Source organism: Helianthus annuus, chromosome 7, assembly GCF_002127325.2.
Source record: "Helianthus annuus cultivar XRQ/B chromosome 7, HanXRQr2.0-SUNRISE, whole genome shotgun sequence".
NCBI lineage: Eukaryota > Viridiplantae > Streptophyta > Magnoliopsida > Asterales > Asteraceae > Helianthus > Helianthus annuus.
In genome coordinates, this window is record NC_035439.2 from 46259082 (window position 1) to 46279699 (window position 20618).

The 20618-nt window shown below is 40.3% G+C and overlaps 1 long non-coding RNA gene across 1 annotated transcript; it reads right to left on the bottom strand.

Annotated features, from left to right (window-relative positions):
* Positions 1–16440: 16440 nt before the first annotated feature.
* On the bottom strand, positions 16441–17735 carry LOC110874458. The gene is made up of 2 exons (XR_002555968.2): positions 17434–17735; positions 16441–16885 (listed from the first exon to the last, which is right to left on the bottom strand). It is a non-coding gene; the product is annotated as an uncharacterized LOC110874458 (long non-coding RNA).
* Between the last annotated feature and the right edge of the window lie 2883 nt (positions 17736–20618).

Consider the following 20618-nt stretch of genomic DNA (forward strand, 5'->3'; position numbering starts at 1 on the left):
GTGGCCAACCAGCTGTCTATCACCTGCATCAGCCCAGCATAGCGGTGATCGACACTTGCGTCCATAAAGAGCTTCAAACGGTGCTGCTCCAATGCTGGTGTGGTAGCTGTTGTTGTACGAAAATTCGACCAAGGGTAAGTGTTTGTCCCAGCTACCACCCAGGTCCATTACACATTCTCTCAGCATATCTTCCAATGTTTGAATTGTTCTTTCACTCTGGCCATCCGTTTGTGGGTGAAATGCTGTACTCAGGTTCAATTGAGAACCAAATGCTTCTTGGAAGGACTGCCAAATCCTTGATACGAAGCGTCCATCTCTATCAGAGATAATCGAGAGAGGCACTCCATGACGTGCAACAATCTCCCTCATGTATATTTCAGCAAGTTTACTCGTGTTGTCCTTCTCCTTAATTGGCAGGAAGTGCGCAGATTTTGTCAGTCGGTCTACAATTACCCAAATTGTATCATGGCCCTTGGGCGTCTTTGTCAATTTCGTTATGAAGTCCATGGAAATCTGTTCCCATTTCCATTGGGGTATTACAGGTTGTTGCAGGAGACCTGAAGGCTTCTGGTACTCGGCTTTAACCTTGGCGCAAGTTAAACATTTGCCAACATATACTACGACATCGCCTTTCATCCTAGGCCACCAATAGAAATCCTTAAGATCTTCGTACATTTTATACGCTCCTGGAAGTATCGAGTATCGTGACTTGTGAGCCTCATCGAATATAACCTTCCTCAATCCTCCAAACAAAGGAACCCAAATTCGATTCATGAAACACAATGTTCCTTCCTTGTTTGGCACTAACTGTTTCTCCATCCCACGGAGATACTCATCCTCAATATTCCTTTCTTTCAAGGCCTCTCTCTGCGCGGCACGAATGCGCAACGAGCGGTCCGTCTGAACAATCATTTCTAAAGCCCTAACCCTTATGGGCTTAATCCTCTCTTTTCGACTTATACATTCGCCTTTCCTGGGTGATACTTGATTTCACAGTCGTAGTAGTTCAACAGCTCAACCCAGCATCTCTGTCTCATGTTAAGTTCCTTTTGATCAAAAATGTGCTGTAAACTCTTATGATCAGTGAAGATTGTACATCTTGTTCCATACAAATAGTGTCGCCAGATCTTCAATGCGAACACTACGGCGCCTAACTCCAAGTCATGCGTGGTGTAGTTCTTCTCATGTACTTTCAGCTGGCGTGAGGAATAGGCTATGACCTTCTGTCGCTGCATCAACACGCAGCCTAAACCCTGACGCGAGGCGTCACAATACACCACGAAGTCGTCCGTGCCTTCGGGTAGAGCTAAAATCGGTGCGTCACAAAGCTTGTTTTTCAACAACTGAAACGCTTCTTCTTGCTTATCGCTCCAATCAAACTTCTTGTCCTTTTGTGTGAGTGTGGTCAGAGGTTGAGCGATTTTAGAAAAATCCTCAATGAATCTGCGATAATACCCAGCCAAACCTAAGAATTGCCGAATCTCGGTTGGCGTTTTCGGAGTCTCCCAGCTCTTGATCGCCTCGATCTTGATGGGATCCACATGGATTCCATTTCCATTGACTACATGTCCAAGAAACTGGACTTCGCGTAACCAAAACTCACATTTCGAGAACTTAGCGTACAACTTCTCCTTCTTAAGCAGCTCTAGGATAGCTCTCAAGTGTTGCTCGTGTTCTTCCTTCGTCTTCGAGTAGATCAAAATATCATCGATGAATACGATTACAAACTTGTCGAGGTACGGCTTGCAGACTCGGTTCATCAAATCCATGAAAACTGCTGGAGCGTTTGTTAACGCAAATGGCATAACCAGAAACTCGTAATGTCCATATCGAGTTCTAAAAGCAGTTTTGGGAATACTTTCCTCTTGTATTCTCAACTGGTGATAACCTGATCTTAGATCGATCTTTGAGTAGAAACTCGAACCTTGTAGTTGATCGAACATGTCATTGATCCTTGGCAAGGGATATCTATTCTTGACAGTCAACTTGTTGAGCTCGCGGTAGTCTATGGGCCCCCGGCCTCGTGGGTGTGGGCTCGCTACACCCAAATAGATCTATCACTCATGTCCCGTGGTCCTACGATGAGGATTAATGGCCTTAAGTGTCATGCCCACCACTCACTTGATCGCGTAATAAAAACCCTCCTTAAGCTAACAATACCATGTATAAAATGTCTGAAATAATTTGTAAACATGTATTCCACCCTCGAAGTATAAAACCGAAAACAGTAAAGGAATAGGGGGTCATGAACTCACCGTAGTGCGTCTTGACTCGAATCTTAACTCTTTCCGCTACACGACAACCTACAACGTACTAATGTCTATTAGACGAACGGGCCGTGCCTTGGCTTAGAGTTTAGTGTTTTGATTTGCGTTACTTAGGTATTATTTTGTTAAAACAATAATAATTATTTTAACTTAACTATCGTTCTTAGAAAAATAGTTATACAACTATTTCGTATCTATTTTTCTCGAATATTTTACTAAGTGTTCGGATTTTCGGAAAATTTCGGCAGAATCTCCTCTGTAAATAGAGGTGTCCATGCTTAAATAGCATATCATTTTCTTTTACCTATATCCAATAGTTCATTTTTCAATAACCAAACCGACATATCGACAAACAAAACGTTACTTACTTTATTTCAGCTTCGTTACTCAAAACCGAACTGTTTTCGAGGATTTTTATAAAATAGTTAACCTTTTCTAAAAATTACCAAATTTTTACAGAATATCATATATGTTCCACAATTTATTGTGTAAAAATATCAAAGTCCAGTTCGTTACCCATATTTTATAGAAAATCATTTTCTCGACTGCAATCAGATTTGTTACTTTCTGATTGCAGTTTACAGAAATATTCACTAAAAATTAACCGTAAGTCCGTTTGACGAAATTCCAGTTGGAGGGTCGTCCTGACAACGGTGTCCATCTACTGTAAAAATTCCATGGGTCAGTTTCACTCAGGTTTCAGGTTATGACTTCGAAAACAACATACTTTTTCTGCAGTAAGAATGCAGCTTGAGCTGCTGTCCAAAAATAGTCTTTTAAAAATAGTAAACGGTCTCAAAAAATTACGATTCCAGTTCCATTTGTTTAGTTATTCCAAAATACACATTTTAGGCTTCAGAAAATCGGTTTTTCGATTTAAAATGGTCCCGTTACAGCCTGTTGAAGTTGGCTGGAAATCCAACTCAGCAAGCTGTTTACATTGTAGAAGTGACTAAAAACGCGTAAACAAGGATCCTAACCATGGTTTATTGATGAACAAATGTTAAAACTTCAATCATGCTTTAACCAACCCTAAACCATCCAGGTTTCAACTCCACACAACCTTTTTATATATGGTTTTTATGCAGAAAGTTAAGTCTAACATTTTAGTGTTTTAGCTTTTGTGTGTCATGAACATTCAAACAAATCATAACAAGAACAAGGTGGAACAAGGGTATGAAGGGACTTACTACTAGCACAAGGCTAGGGTAGTAATCTTAGGACAAGATGATGGTGAAATGTTGGTGACAAAGGCTTGAATCAAGCTTCCTCGAGAACCCTTCAATCTTGCACTTCTATGGAGGAACCTCAAGCTTGAAAGAGAGCTTTTTGTGAAGAAAATGGAGGATGTGAAGGATGGTGGTGATGGAATCGGATATGGAGAGAGGGGGGTGTGTGTGCCGAAAATAAGAGAGAGGAGGGAGGAGGTTGGGTGTAATCTTTGTAATGATGATGATCTTCTTGGAAACATGCATCCTCCAACCATAAGGTCATCATTGCCTAACTCTTGGCCAATAAGAGTTAAGATTGCAATATCAAAAATCTAAACAAAATATATTTACTAATCATGGCAGAAAAATCGGTTGGGGGGGGTAAAATGTAAATTTTTGGTAATTAGTAGGTAATAAGTTAGAAGGTTAAGGGTATTTTCAAGTATAGTGGGTGTATGTCATATTAACATGGTGTGTAGGGATTTTTGGTGACCATAAATAATTTAAAATGATAAAATAATATTTCTGACAATATTTTCATGTCTCGGGTAATGTCTGGTTGTTCGGTTTCGCATCGTTCCGTTAAAGCGTTTAATTGTCCCGTATAGCGTCTTTTGTGCATCTTTTTGTAACGAAATTAATTCCAACACTTAGGAAAGTGTCCATGACCATTTAGTCAATACTCTGTATAATATGAGTGTGTTAAAAGCTGCTTTGTTACTAAAATGCGGAATTCTGTAATTAAATTGCGTTTTAGGCACTTTCCGGCACTCAAACTATCACCTAGTGACATAGTCTTATGGTCCTCACTTCCCTACACTCCATACTGGTGTAGTGTTTTATCTCTGGCCCATACTGGCCTAAAAATAGTATCTGTCTAAGTGTTGGCATTGTCAGCATGCGTCGGATTTATCTGCTCATTGTGCTAACTGTGCTTTGTGCATCAGGTATGTCACTAAGAGTCTGTATGAAATAATTGGAGTGATTGTATGTAAAGAATGCACATGTATGTATGTAATGTGAGTAAGTAAGCAGTTTTAAAGCGTCAGATGTAATCAAGCACAGTTATTAAGCACATAATTAGGGTTAATTAATTTGTACAGTACCTGTAATTATGCGGGTTGTCACATTCTCCCCCCGTTAAGAAAATTTCGTCCCGAAATTTTAAGTTCTACTTCTAGTTGCAGGGTCTTGGGGAATAAATGTGGGTACTTGGCCTTCATGCGATCCTCACGTTCCCACGTGAATTCTGGGCCGTGTCGCGCATTCCATCGAACTTTGACGAGTTTGACACTACTCCGGCGTGTTTTGTTAACCTTCCAATCCGAAACCTCAACCGGTTCCTCAACAAAGTGGAGTGTGTCATCGATATGAACCTCGTCAGCAGGAATGACAACTGTCTCTTGAGTTGGGCTCTTCTTCAGGTTCGATACATGGAATGTATCGTGAACGCCATTAAGTTCAGCAGGTAAGTGCAATTTGTATGCTACAAGCCCAATCCTTTGCAGGATTCTGAAAGGACCAATGTAACGGGGGTTCAGCTTCCCACGCTTTCTAAAGCGTGCCACACCCTTCCAGGGTGAAACTTTTAACAAAACCATATCCCCAACTTGAAATTCCAAAGGTTTCCTCCTTTGGTTTGCGTAGCCTTTCTGTCTGTCGCGAGCTGCCTCGATGCGTTTTCGAATTTGAAAGATCTTGTCTGTTGTTTCTTGAACCACTTCGTGGCCAACCAGCTGTCTATCACCTGCATCAGCCCAGCATAGCGGTGATCGACACTTGCGTCCATAAAGAGCTTCAAACGGTGCTGCTCCAATGCTGGTGTGGTAGCTGTTGTTGTACGAAAATTCGACCAAGGGTAAGTGTTTGTCCCAGCTACCACCCAGGTCCATTACACATTCTCTCAGCATATCTTCCAATGTTTGAATTGTTCTTTCACTCTGGCCATCCGTTTGTGGGTGAAATGCTGTACTCAGGTTCAATTGAGAACCAAATGCTTCTTGGAAGGACTGCCAAATCCTTGATACGAAGCGTCCATCTCTATCAGAGATAATCGAGAGAGGCACTCCATGACGTGCAACAATCTCCCTCATGTATATTTCAGCAAGTTTACTCGTGTTGTCCTTCTCCTTAATTGGCAGGAAGTGCGCAGATTTTGTCAGTCGGTCTACAATTACCCAAATTGTATCATGGCCCTTGGGCGTCTTTGTCAATTTCGTTATGAAGTCCATGGAAATCTGTTCCCATTTCCATTGGGGTATTACAGGTTGTTGCAGGAGACCTGAAGGCTTCTGGTACTCGGCTTTAACCTTGGCGCAAGTTAAACATTTGCCAACATATACTACGACATCGCCTTTCATCCTAGGCCACCAATAGAAATCCTTAAGATCTTCGTACATTTTATACGCTCCTGGAAGTATCGAGTATCGTGACTTGTGAGCCTCATCGAATATAACCTTCCTCGATCCTCCAAACAAAGGAACCCAAATTCGATTCATGAAACACAATGTTCCTTCCTTGTTTGGCACTAACTGTTTCTCCATCCCACGGAGATACTCATCCTCAATATTCCTTTCTTTCAAGGCCTCTCTCTGCGCGGCACGAATGCGCAACGAGCGGTCCGTCTGAACAATCATTTCTAAAGCCCTAACCCTTATGGGCTTAATCCTCTCTTTTCGACTTATACATTCGCCTTTCCTGGGTGATACTTGATTTCACAGTCGTAGTAGTTCAACAGCTCAACCCAGCATCTCTGTCTCATGTTAAGTTCCTTTTGATCAAAAATGTGCTGTAAACTCTTATGATCAGTGAAGATTGTACATCTTGTTCCATACAAATAGTGTCGCCAGATCTTCAATGCGAACACTACGGCGCCTAACTCCAAGTCATGCGTGGTGTAGTTCTTCTCATGTACTTTCAGCTGGCGTGAGGAATAGGCTATGACCTTCTGTCGCTGCATCAACACGCAGCCTAAACCCTGACGCGAGGCGTCACAATACACCACGAAGTCGTCCGTGCCTTCGGGTAGAGCTAAAATCGGTGCGTCACAAAGCTTGTTTTTCAACAACTGAAACGCTTCTTCTTGCTTATCGCTCCAATCAAACTTCTTGTCCTTTTGTGTGAGTGTGGTCAGAGGTTGAGCGATTTTAGAAAAATCCTCAATGAATCTGCGATAATACCCAGCCAAACCTAAGAATTGCCGAATCTCGGTTGGCGTTTTCGGAGTCTCCCAGCTCTTGATCGCCTCGATCTTGATGGGATCCACATGGATTCCATTTCCATTGACTACATGTCCAAGAAACTGGACTTCGCGTAACCAAAACTCACATTTCGAGAACTTAGCGTACAACTTCTCCTTCTTAAGCAGCTCTAGGATAGCTCTCAAGTGTTGCTCGTGTTCTTCCTTCGTCTTCGAGTAGATCAAAATATCATCGATGAATACGATTACAAACTTGTCGAGGTACGGCTTGCAGACTCGGTTCATCAAATCCATGAAAACTGCTGGAGCGTTTGTTAACGCAAATGGCATAACCAGAAACTCGTAATGTCCATATCGAGTTCTAAAAGCAGTTTTGGGAATACTTTCCTCTTGTATTCTCAACTGGTGATAACCTGATCTTAGATCGATCTTTGAGTAGAAACTCGAACCTTGTAGTTGATCGAACATGTCATTGATCCTTGGCAAGGGATATCTATTCTTGACAGTCAACTTGTTGAGCTCGCGGTAGTCTATACACATACGAAAGCTACCATCCTTCTTCTTAACGAACAAAACTGGAGCTCCCCAAGGTGAGAAGCTTGGTCTGATGAATCCTTTATCTAACAGCTCCTGGAGTTGCGTTGACAGCTCTTGCATCTCTGAAGGTGCAAGTCGATAGGGTGCCTTAGCCACAGGCGCGGCGCCTGGAACTAAGTCAATGTGAAACTCGACTTGTCTTGGAGGCGGCAATCCTGGTAAGTCTTCTGGAAAGACTTCAGGATATTCCTTCACGACAGGAATGTCTTCGATCTTGGGCTCAGCGGCTTCCTTATCCACGATGTGTGCCAAAAAGGCAACACATCCTTTCCTCAAACACTTCCTAGCTTTCAAGCAGCTAATGATCCTCAATGGCGTATCGCGCTTTTCTCCATGAACTACAATCGTCTCCCCATCGGCCATTGGGATGCGGATGGTCTTCTCGTGACAAACCACTTCGACTTTGTTGCTAGACAGCCAATCCATCCCCATTACCACGTCGAAGCTTCCCAACTCGACTGGCAGTAGGTCTAGCGTAAATTCGTGACCTCCTGGTTCTATCATGCATCCCCGGATGACTTCACCCGTTTCCACTAGTTTCCCATTTGCCAAATCAATAGAGTACGGAACGTTTAACTTACTAGTGGCCAATCCAAGCATATTCTTAAAGTCTAACGATACAAAACTATAATCGGCACCAGTATCAAAAAGAACAGACGCATAGCGTTGATTTATAGGGAACGTTCCAGTGACAACATTCGGATCTTGGCGCGCTTCCCTCGCACCAATGTTAAAAACTCGGCCTTGCGCTTGATTTTGCTTTGGGCATTCCCTTTTGAAGTGCCCAACGTCCCCGCAGTTGAAGCATCCTGGCCCTCGGCCATTCCCATTACCATTTCCGTTTCGATTTCCGTTAGTTCCCCGGTTACCAGCTTGATTCGGGGCATTCCCATGATTTCCGTTTCCCCCATTATTTCCTTGCGGCCTGTTTCCATTACCACGGTTGTTGTTATTGTAACCCCTTTGACCACCTTGGCCTGATCCAGCCCAACACGTCTCCTTCGAATGGCCCGTCTTCCCGCAAGATTCGCATTTCCTGAGTCAGCACGGGCCGGGATGATGGAACTGACATGTACCACACTTGGGCAAAGTGCCCATGTAACCTTTTCCCCTGTTTTCATCACCAGTCTTGGCCCTGGCCGGTGTGTTTGATTCACTTCTCTTGCTATCACTGCTAGTTCCTTGCTTGAAGTTGGAAAATTTCCGTTTGTTTTCCCCCGACGACTCCACATGAGTCTCTTTCTTTTTCTGATCATCCTTTGAAAACTTGTTTAGCCTGATGGCTTCTTCAGTCAGCGAGATGCTCAAATCGATGGCTTCAGTAATGGTTGCTGGTTTCGATGTTGTGACCATACTCATGATCTGAGGTGGTAACCCCCAGATGAAACGTTCCACGCGCTTGAATTCGGGCGTGACCATGTACGGCACTACATGGGACAGATCATGAAACCATTGAACATACTCAGCAATTTTTGGTCCTTCCATCCTTAGGTTCCAAAATTCGGTTTCCAATCTCTGGATCTCAGCTCTGGAGCAATACTTCTTGCGCATCAGCTCTTTCAATTCAGCCCCAAGTCATGGCGTATGCTGCAGCCTCTCCTAGTGTTTGAACTTGAAGATTCCACCATGATAGGGCACCATCAGTAAAGAGCCCAGTGATGTATGTGACTTGTTGTCCCGGTGCACATTTGCTCATTCTTATTGTCGTCTCCGTCTTTTCAGTCCAACGAGTGAAAGCCACGGCACCTCCAGTGCCATCAAAGTTTTGCGGCTTGCAATCTAAGAATTGCTTGAAAGTACACCCTGTACAAGCAATGTCATTTATAGGAATCATTAGCAGTCGCACAAAAATCATCCTAATATAGTGTAATGTGTCTCCTGTGACTGATCATTACCATTCGGAGGGTTGTTGTTGTTGTTTGAAATGTTTCCGCTTGAGTCTCCTTGAGAAGCAGCATATTGTGCAATTGCGGCAGCGATAATTCCTTGCAGTTCTGCCTGGTTAGTCGGCATGCATGTGTCGCGTCGTGGAGGCATTTTCTAGAGGATGTTCCATATTGGTCAGGTCATAGTAAGTATGATAATCATACGTATACGTAGAAACATTCATCATTCACATAACATCTCATGTCATAATCATAACAAATAATCAACAATGCATGGATTTAAAAGACTTGCGATTTAAGTTTCATAAACAAACCACCAATACAGTTTCACAATTTCACCACATGTCAAAATATACTAAGGGCTACATCACCCTTGTCTGAGTACAATAAATCAAAAACCAAAATCGTGGTCTCAAAAAGGTCTTCATAGTCATGGCTCTAGCGCTGTCTTCCCACTAAAAGTAGCCGGTCTGTAGATGATCTGAAATCCCTGTTGCCCCGAGTATATCCCTAAGCTGACGGTGGAGGAGGAGGTGGAAAACGAGAGAAAATCAATCGGCGCAACTGCACCAAATCCTCCTTAAGTGCATAGGCAAAGCGCAACACGAAAGCAACCTGTCGATCGAGAGGGAGGAAATGAACGTCTGAATCCTGAGACGATGGAAAGGAAGTGTGCGATGCTGAAAACTGAGTCTGACAGGGACAGTGAGGATGTGGAGCTCTCTCCAACCGCTGGACACATCGTCTCAAGGCGTCCCGCTGTAACTGCAGTGACGTGAGCGTGTCCTCTACAGAGTATCCGTCATGGAAGGGATGATAAGGGTCGGATACAGGCATGACATGGGGTGCTGACCATGGGGATGGTTCACCCATCGGGGCTGAAACCGGAAGTGTAAAGTGTGGGGTAAATGCAAACTGTGAAGTGATATGGGGAAACTGGGTCACGAAAGGTGCAGAAAATGACACTTGTGGAACAAAATCTGGATAAGGGACCTGCGGTAAGAACTGGCTATCCTCTGGCATGAATGGGGTGTGGCCGAAGGGCTGACTCGACGATCCCTCCCCAGGTTGGGGTGGAGGAATGTCCTGAAGGAAAGTGATAGGAAGGTCAGTACCATAGGTTCCAGAGGTGGACGGAGGAAACAAGGGAGCATCGAGTTGTACAGCGATGGGTGCGGGAGGGGGAGTGACTAGGACTACGTACGGAGGGTAGTCATCCTCCTCAATCCACCCATTGCTGGAGTGGGCGTACCTCGGGTCAAGGTGGGTAGCGAACGGTGCAAGGTCATCAAAAATAGCCATGGGATCGGGTATGGGTGCTACATCTGGTATCTCAACGGCTGGTGGTGCAACAACGGGTGTATCAGTGACAGTAACAGGGTCAATGGCAAGAACGGGCTCGGAAATGACTGGAGCGGGCTGATAATCAGCAAGCATGGCAGGAATCGGATCATCTGGATGAACAGGAGCCTCAGCAGGCTGCTCCAACTCCATCTCCTCATCAACGTCCATGCGAGGAATGTAACCGAGTCCCAACGGTGGGATATGAGAAGCTATCGACTCAAAGGAACCTGAAGCGGACGAATCAGACTGAACCTCCATATCAGGAAGCTCGACCATGGGAACAATAGGATCAACAACTGGGATATCAACATGCGGAACACCGTCCTCCACCGGGGCCCCACCATCCTGGTCTCCCTCCGGGGGACCCTCGATGAGTAGGTCGATGTCACCATCGGGTAACGCGTCGATAGGTTGTTCCTCAAAGGGAACTGCAGCGAAGGGGAGAGGGGCAGGGATTGGAACAAGGGGTAGGTCCTCTCCTGGTGGGCCGTCAGCTAAGGGTACATCATCTCCGAAGATCGGTAGGGCAAAAGGCTGAAAGTCGTCTTCATCGGTGCTCGTGGTGTCTGAGGTGTAGACTCCCGAATCAGTGGCCATCTCGTCATCAGAAGTAAAAGGCATCGGGTCACTCGCGTTGGATACTCCACTACCAGATGATGCCATGGTGTCTGTAACATAACCACAACATATGCACACAAATCAGGCAAGCATGTAAACAAATAATAATGAAGTCATGTATGCATCCTAGTCTTTCCAAGCTAACCCACCCAATCTCTACGACTGAATTCCCTAGTCTCTCAGACTACTCCCTGGCCTCTAAGACCAACCTCCCAGTCTCTAAGACTCAAATTTCCCCCAGCCTCTAAGGCTAGACTTCCCCAATCTCTAAGATTGATCCCCTCAGTCTCTAAGACTGGAACCTCCCTCAGTCTCTAAGACTGAACTCCCTCAGTCTCTAGGACTGATACGAAAATTTTGAAAAGTGTATTTGTGCCCTTTTGTTTGTAAAAATCTTTGTGCCCTGGATCTGGACTTTTAGTGTATGCAAATGTAAAAACGTTTGAAAACATTTTCGTGAGAGCCCTAGTGATCATAGTCTAGACTCGAGAAGGAATCCTAGTTCGCTATGATCGAGGCTCTGATACCAAGCTGTCACACCCTGGCTTTTGCGGAAGCGTGGGTTTATTTGGTGTGACTCTTAATACCATAGCAACAATCACAACATGCTATATGATAAAAATACGTGATGTTCATCCATTAAAATAGTTTAGAAACATGCATAACAACAATTGTCTTAACACATCAACCACAAAAAGCGTTACAAAACATGACTTGTTTAAAAAAAAAATTCATAAGACCCGACGAAATGCTACCAACGACACAAGGATTTGAGACATGCAACTCGTCCAGGAAAGAGTTACACTTCCCAAACCTACGACTCCGGATGACATCCTTATTTAGTACGCAGCTAATCATGCATCACTTGCCAGATCCAAATTAATTCCCTGAAATACATGTAGTTTAAAAAAGTCAACAAAAAGTTGAGCGAGTTCATGTGTAAGTCTTGTGTATATAAACCGTTTTAATATGTCTGTAAGTAAAATAGTCCCTGGTATGTAGCAATAAGGAAAACTGATCACCATTGGGTTTCAAATCCAATAGTATATGTGAATGATGCAGGAAGACTCAAACCTAGCAAATTTGTCTCCGGTATGAAGACATAGTCACCACTATGGGCCCCCGGCCTCATGGGTGTGGGCTCGCTACACCCAAATAGATCTATCACTCATGTCCCATGGTCCTACGATGAGGATTAATGGCCTTAAGTGTCATGCCCACCACTCACTTGATCGCGTAATAAAAACCCTCCTTAAGCTAACAATACCATGTATAAAATGTCTGAAATAATTTGTAAACATGTATTCCACCCCCGAAGTATAAAACCGAAAACAGTAAAGGAATAGGGGGTCATGAACTCACCGTAGTGCGTCTTGACTCGAATCTTAACTCTTTCCGCTACACGACAACCTACAACGTACTAATGTCTATTAGACGAACGGGCCGTGCCTTGGCTTAGAGTTTAGTGTTTTGATTTGCGTTACTTAGGTATTATTTTGTTAAAACAATAATAATTATTTTAACTTAACTATCGTTCTTAGAAAATAGTTAGACAACTATTTCGTATCTATTTTTCTCGAATATTTTACTAAGTGTTCGGATTTTCGGAAAATTTCGGCAGAGTCTCCTCTGTAAATAGAGGTGTCCATGCTTAAATAGCATATCACTTTCTTTTACCTATATCCAATAGTTCATTTTTCAATAACCAAACCGACATATTGACACACAAAATGTTATTTTATTTCAGCTTCGTTACTCAAAACCGGACTGTTTTCGAGGATTTTTATAAAATAGTTAACCTTTTCTAAAAATTACCAAATTTTTACAGAATATCACATATGTTCCAAAATTTATTGTGTAAAAATATCAAAGTCCAGTTCATTACCCATATTTTATAGAAAATCATTTTCTCGACTGCAATCAGATTTGTTACTTTCTGATTGCAGTTTACGGAAATATTCACTAAAAATTAACCGTAAGTCCGTTTGACGAAATTCCAGTTGGAGGGTCGTCCTGACAACGGTGTCCATCTACTTTAAAATTCCATGAGTCGGTTTCACTCAGGTTTCAGGTTATGACTTCGAAAACAACACACTTTTTCTGCTGTAAGAATGCAGCTTGAGCTGTTGTCCAAAAATAGTCTTTTAAAAATAGTAAACGGTCTCGAAAAATTACGATTTCAGTGCCATTTGTTTACTTATTCCAAAATACACATTTTAGGCTTCAGAAAATTGGTTTTTCGATTTAAAATGGTCCCGTTACAGCCTGTTGAAGTTGGCTGGAAATCCAACTCAGCAAGCTGTTTACATTGTAGAAGTGACTAAAAACGCGTAAACAAGGATCCTGACCATGGTTTATTGATGAACAAATGTTAAAACTTCAATCATGCTTTAACCAACCCTAAACCATCCAGGTTTCAACTCCACACAACCTTTTTATATATGGTTTTTATGCAGAAAGTTAAGTCCAACATTTTAGTGTTTTAGCTTTTGTGTGTCATGAACATTCAAACAAATCATAACAAGAACAAGGTGGAACAAGGGTATGAAGGGACTTACTACTAGCACAAGGCTAGGGTAGTAATCTTAGGACAAGATGATGGTGAAATGTTGGTGACAAAGGCTTGAATCAAGCTTCCTCGAGAACCCTTCAATCTTGCACTTCTATGGAGGAACCTCAAGCTTGAAAGAGAGCTTTTTGTGAAGAAAATGGAGGATGTGAAGGATGGTGGTGATGGAATCGGTTATGGAGAGAGGGGGGGTGTGTGCCGAAAATAAGAGGGAGGAGGGAGGAGGTAGGGTGTAATCTTTGTAATGATGATGATCTTCTTGGAAACATGCATCCTCCAACCCTAAGGTCATCATTGCCTAACTCTTGGCCAATAAGAGTTAAGATTGCAATATCAAAAATCTAAACAAAATATATTTACTAATCATGGCAGAAAAATCAGTTTGGGAGGGGGGTAAAATGTAAATTTTTGGTAATTAGTAGGTAATAAGTTAGAAGGTTAAGGGTATTTTCAAGTATAGTGGGTGTATGTCATATTAACATGGTGTATAGGGATTTTTGGTGACCATAAATAATTTAAAATGATAAAATAATATTTCTGACAATATTTTCATGTCTCGTGTAATGTCTGGTTGTTCGGTTTCGCATCGTTCCGTTAAAGCGTTTAATTGTCCCGTATAGCGTCTTTTGTGCATCTTTTTGTAACGAAATTAATTCCAACACTTAGGAAAGTGTCCAGGACCATTTAGTCAATACTCTGTATAATATGAGTGTGTTAAAAGCTGCTTTGTTACTAAAATGCGGAATTCTGTAATTAAATTGCGTTTTAGGCATTTTTCAGCACTCAAACTATCACCTAGTGACATAGTCTTATGGTCCTCACTTCCCTACACTCCATACTGGTGTAGTGTTTTATCTCTAGCCCATACTGGCCTAAAAATAGTATCTGTCTAAGTGTTGGCATTGTCAGCATGCGTCGGATTTATCTGCTCATTGTGCTAACTGTGCTTTGTGCATCAGGTCTGTCACTAAGAGTCTGTATGCAATAATTGGAGTGACTGTATGTAAAGAATGCACATGTATGTATGTAATGTGAGTCAGTAAGCAGTTTTAAAGCGTCAGATGTAATCAAGCACAGTTATTAAGCACATAATTAGGGTTAATTAATTTGTACAGTACCTGTAATTATGCGGGTTGTCACAAGCGACACCCCTATATTCGAATATTTGGAATGTGTAATATACTAATATGAAATTCAATCGTCGCGATATTTCATTTATGCATAAGTTTGATTGTTGTGAATTTGTTTAAGTTAATCAAGGATTACGCTAAAATATGGGAGGAATGTTAGATATTTTAGTGTAATCGGGATTGACTTGGTGATCAAAGCGAATAATAATACACATCAAGCAAGTTAGGAGGTGCGGGAGTGCACGCTTGTTTGAGTTATTATAATTCGAAGTGTACGGGGGTTCCAAGGGGGCAGCGCCCCCTTGGCGGGGGTCGGGCGGCAGCGCCCCTGGGAGCAGGGTCCAAGGGGCGGCAGCCCCTGGCGAGGTCCAAGGGGCAGAGCCCCTGGCTGGGGTCAAAATTTTTATTTTCATTAAATTGCCTTAATGAAACTGTATCAGAAAAATTTATTTTCTGGAATTTATCACGTTTTCGAAATGATAAAAAAAACTGTAGTTTTTGGGCAATTTTTGTCTGAAAGATAGAGGTAACTGCCTAACGGCAGTTACAACCCCAAAACCAAATTCGTAGACAGTTTCTTTTTATCACTCTCTTCTGGTTCATACAATTCACGCAAAAAACATACCCTGGTTCAATTTTTCTCAAAATCAGAGTTGTATCCGATTGAATTATTCGGGTGAACCACCGAAATAATTTGATCTGAGAGTGATTACACGCCTCTCTGATCGTCCGGTTTCTGAAATTTCCCCAACAGTTGGTAGAAGTTCACGACCAGATGAATGGTTATCGGAAAAGCGGCATCAATTTCTCGATCCCAGATGGTATCTATTAGGCTATATGGTGTGGTCATGACCCTCATGCCCACCATGACCCTCCATGTCAGCGCCATGTCATTGCCCTCTAATCCACCATCCAAAACCACTATCCGGTGTGGTCATGACCCAAACCACCATCCACCCCCTTTTTTGTGTGAAATATAAAGATAATAGCATAAATTGATATTAACTATAGCTTAATGACACACACTTGAACAGAATAGCATACATCATAAACAAACGAATCTTAATCAAAGCTGAGTTTATTTTAATCTATCTATCTGCAATTTGTGGTTATGTGTTCCCTTTCAATATTAAATTCCACTCTGTTATTACAGGAGGTTTATACATAAAAACAACCCAAGGGGCAAGGGATGCAGACCCTTTCTAGATAGGTTATATGTAAAACATATCAGAAGAGATGCAGCTTTTGGTTGTAAATAATGCTAATTTAATTGCACATAAACACACGCCTTAGCCCTCAATTTTGGGGCCAAAACGCCTTGGAGCTGCTCATGCTTTTTTGAACCAAGACTGGCAAGAACTCACATTCCAAAGATATATTGGTACAAATCAATCATTAATCACAGGCCAACAAACACACTGTATATACAAAATTAATACCAACTACAGATGGAAAGTAGAGAACCCTCAAACAAATGATTGCGAAACCATGGCAAAACTGTTAAGTTGCTTGCATGAACTCAAAGTCCAAAGATTGATTCTCTGGTCTCTCACTTCCCTACCCTATATACACACATTATATTGTACACAAAGGAAAATCAAATCAACAATAACAAAAGCTAAAAACTAATATCAATTATCAAAGTAAACAATCAGCCAAAAAAACACAGACTTCATATTATAAATTAAGATGATAGCGACATAAACTAAAGACGAAAACAAGAAAATATAAAAAATGATAACGACATAATTTAAAGACACCATTTTTGAGCAATTTTCGCCTTCATTTTTTGCAACACTGCTTTATCTTTTTCCCGGCGCGAGTTGATGCCTGTCGCCATTAGCTTAAAGTCTTCACGATCGGCCGCTTCTTGCATTTCTTTTTCTTTCAACTTAAGTCTCGCCGCTTGTATTTCGTTAAATTCGGTGAGCTTGCTCATCAACTTATCCACCTCCGTTTCACTCGGAGTTTCAATTTTTGTCGACGCCTCTTTCTTTTTGGCCACGGCCTCCTTTTTTGCTTTGTCTCTACCATTTGGGCGCTTCAATTCCGGAATCTCCGTCACTTCATCGTCAAACTCGGGTTCGTTATTAATATTAATATGGCAACGCACATAAACAGAATTTCATAAATCATAAACAAACGAACCTCAATCAAAATCAATATGATCAAAGTCTAATATAATCAAAGAACTTCAAATATAACCTTTTAAACTAATGGCTTTTGAATTTATTCGGTCGTAATATAATCGTAATATATTCGAGGTTCTTTGATTTTATATGAAGTTTCGTAATTATGATCAAAGAAACTTAAACCAATCAATCCAAACAAAAAATAATCTTTAGAGGTTGAATTAAACAAATTAAAAGAAATATTTGCTGCTGTGAATTAAAGATACATATCATAATCATAGATCAGTTAAACAAATTAAAAGAAAATTTTGCTGCTGTGAGAATACGTATCATTCTTCGATTGCAACTTGATTATTACTAGGATTGTGAATTAAAAATTCATGCGATTGTTCAAAAATACATATCATTCTTTGATGCTTGCAGCTTGATTATTATTAGGATTGTGAACTAAAAATTCATAGATCAAAGCAAAACAAGTACCTGTGGATTGAGATATAACAAAATATCTCCTATTCTTCTCTTGTGCAACTTGATTATCACAAACAAAGGAAGAGAATTTGATGCTACTATCGTTCTTCTTGATGTTAGGTTAGGGTTTGCGTGAATAATGGAAAAAGGGGGACGTGGTTGTCATGGTTTAATCCACGGGAATCACAGGGGGTGGTATAGGGCATGAATAATGGGCCTATGTGGCAAATTATGACCCAACCATGACCTACACACCCTATAGCCTTAGGAATTTGAGTTTGTGCCTAATCCCCAATACATATTACCTATGTTTTTAATAAGTTGATTATTTTTTTTTATTGATACTTACAAAATAGAACTTGGTGTCTAGATTTAATGAATATTTGGATTTAATTTTTTTTTTTTTTAAATGGTTCACGTAGTTTCAAAAATCAATTGTGGAGAAAAAATAGAAAACTATTTATTTTTCTACACTAAATATTTATTCATTAAGTATTATTTAGGTAATTATAATCTAACTTAAAGATAACAAATTATTTGGGTTTATCACCAATCTAACAAAATTATAATCTAATTTAAAGATAATTGTAATCAGATTCACAACTATATATACACATCTACCTACATATATACACATCTACCTACATGAAAATTACAACATACAATCATTCATTGAAGTTCTTTTTCTGCTGTCTTTTGGCTTACCCAAGTCTTCCCAAGTAAGGTAACAATTTTCATTAGCCGAACTATCAATGTTGATAACTTGATATGTTTTTAATCTTTGGGGTCTTAAAAGCAAACTATTTATAAAATGTAGTAGTTTAGGGACTAAATTTGCCATTTTATAAAACTTTGAAGCTACCAAAATTAAGAGGATAAAATTACATGGTAAAAGTATGATGGGAGGTTCCACTCACTTTGTCTTTTAAGAGCACTTACTAGAATTACCATCCGCCGCAATGCGGCGGGGGATTCATTAGTTATATATCATGTTAGATGAAAAGCAAATGTATCTCACATGACCACAAGCCTATATGTAAAACCGAGAAAAAAATAACTGGTCATGTGGGAAACATTTGTCTTTCATCTAACATGATATATAACTAATGAATTCCTCACAGCATTGCGGCACGTGATAATTCTAGTAAATAAATATAAAGAATAATCACTCTCTCTCTCCCCACAACCACATCAGCCATAACAATCACATCACCCACCACTTCTAGTAAATTAAATCCATTGACGAAATCCGGCGAACAGAATGGAAATATCCGGGCGATATAGGGTTTGTAAGGGGATGATTAGCTCCCACATTAACGTCGCCAACTCGCCACAATCAGTTTGCCAGATCTGAACGAGAGAGAGGACCTGAACTTCGTTGCCATCATCAGTTCGCTGGCCATCATCATCTGACACCTTAAATATGCCACCGTTTTGTGCTATTCATCCTTGTAGTTGCCGTTGAGAAATTTTGGGGGTTCAAGATTTGGGGTGAGAGAGAGAGAGGGAGAGGGAGAGAGAGAGGCTGATGGTCACGGTTGTTGTTGTTGTTGTTGTTGATTATTGTGGTGGTGGTTGTTTAGATAAGAGTTATTATTATTTTGAACAAAAGGAGCTTGCCATTTATGAATCATATAGGGTAGAAACATACAAACCCATCTAGCCAAAAGCTAGACAAAAACACAACTTTAATCAACAATTACATTAAAAGATAAGAAATGTTTACTGTAAGAGGAAATAATTTTGGTGATGCTTTCTCTAACTAGCAGCTTGCTAGTGATTCATTGTAAATCGTTGGTGATGAATGAAATGTAACTTGTCGTTCAAAAAAATAATATTAGAGAACTCAAATGAGAGACTTAGATAACAGTTTGGTTATATGTTTAAATAGTTTTACTTTTAGAGCAATGATATTAACCCTTTTCCGTATTATGTGTAGGTAACATCATACGGGATTGGAATTCAATCAAATGCAAATGTCAGTTCTACAATATGAAAATGTGTTATGTATATACGTATTTTATAAAAGCGGTCTTCTAATATGGGGTTATGGGATAATATACTTGTTTTATTTCCCATTTAGTTATGTTGTTTAACAAGTTGATGTTCCCCGCGTATTGCGGCGGGATGTTGATTATTAAAGTCTTTAATATCACAACATGCTATGCAAAAAATTTTGTTTAAGCAAAATATTTTATTTCAATTTTCTCTACTCCTACCTAGCCTACACCACGACACTACATCATTTGTATATACTAATGTTTTATAAGGTTTAACTAATAAGCCACTAAATAAGTCATTATTCACTAACAAATAATATTTTTTAAGATTAAAAAACTAAACTAAAGTTCTTATTGCTAACAAAAATTCTTCCTCCCATACAGAGTTACATATAAGGATTAATAATCTTTTTCAAGTTGTCTATTTATATAATTATGTGTAAAATGCCATTATTATTTATTTAAAATAACTATACATGTCTTACTATCTACAACGTATATAAATTATACAATTTATATTATTTATAGCAGTGGTACACAACAAAAAATTAGAAAAAAAATAAACTGCCATCCACATATTAGTCACAACTTCAAATTTAACTATAATATCATAAATTCTGCAGATTTCCATTTAGTAACTTCCTATTATTAATGTTTTAAAAGTAATGAAAGCTATATCAAAGGCCCAACTTCGAGTAGGGTTGGGAAAGTTCATCAAATGTTTAATATAATGATAGGAAAATACATATTAATCAAACTTAAAAATCCAGATTGTGTCACGTAGAGTATACCCATTGTGAAATGCAACCAAGTACACACTATCATTCAACACAATCTATGAAGATATCAACAATTTCACCAAATCTACGCGCATTGATTTGGTTTTCATTGTTTTTCTTAATAACAAATCCTGATATGTTTCAAAAGTTCAATGGAATCATTTGCATAAACAGCAGCATTCACATTAAATACACGGAAATTGAATGGCCAGATACGAAAATTATCAGTTCCAAACGTCGGTAAATTTGAGCACATCAAAGTTATCCTTCAGCGCGTCTGGTAATGATAGTCGTTACTGTTTATAAAATTACCAACTGGACGAAGAACAACCCCAGAAAATTCAATATCCATTGCAGTGAGAATAAAAAATCATCAAAGATTTCTCAAATCAACGCGAATTCTTCTTCGAATTGCCAT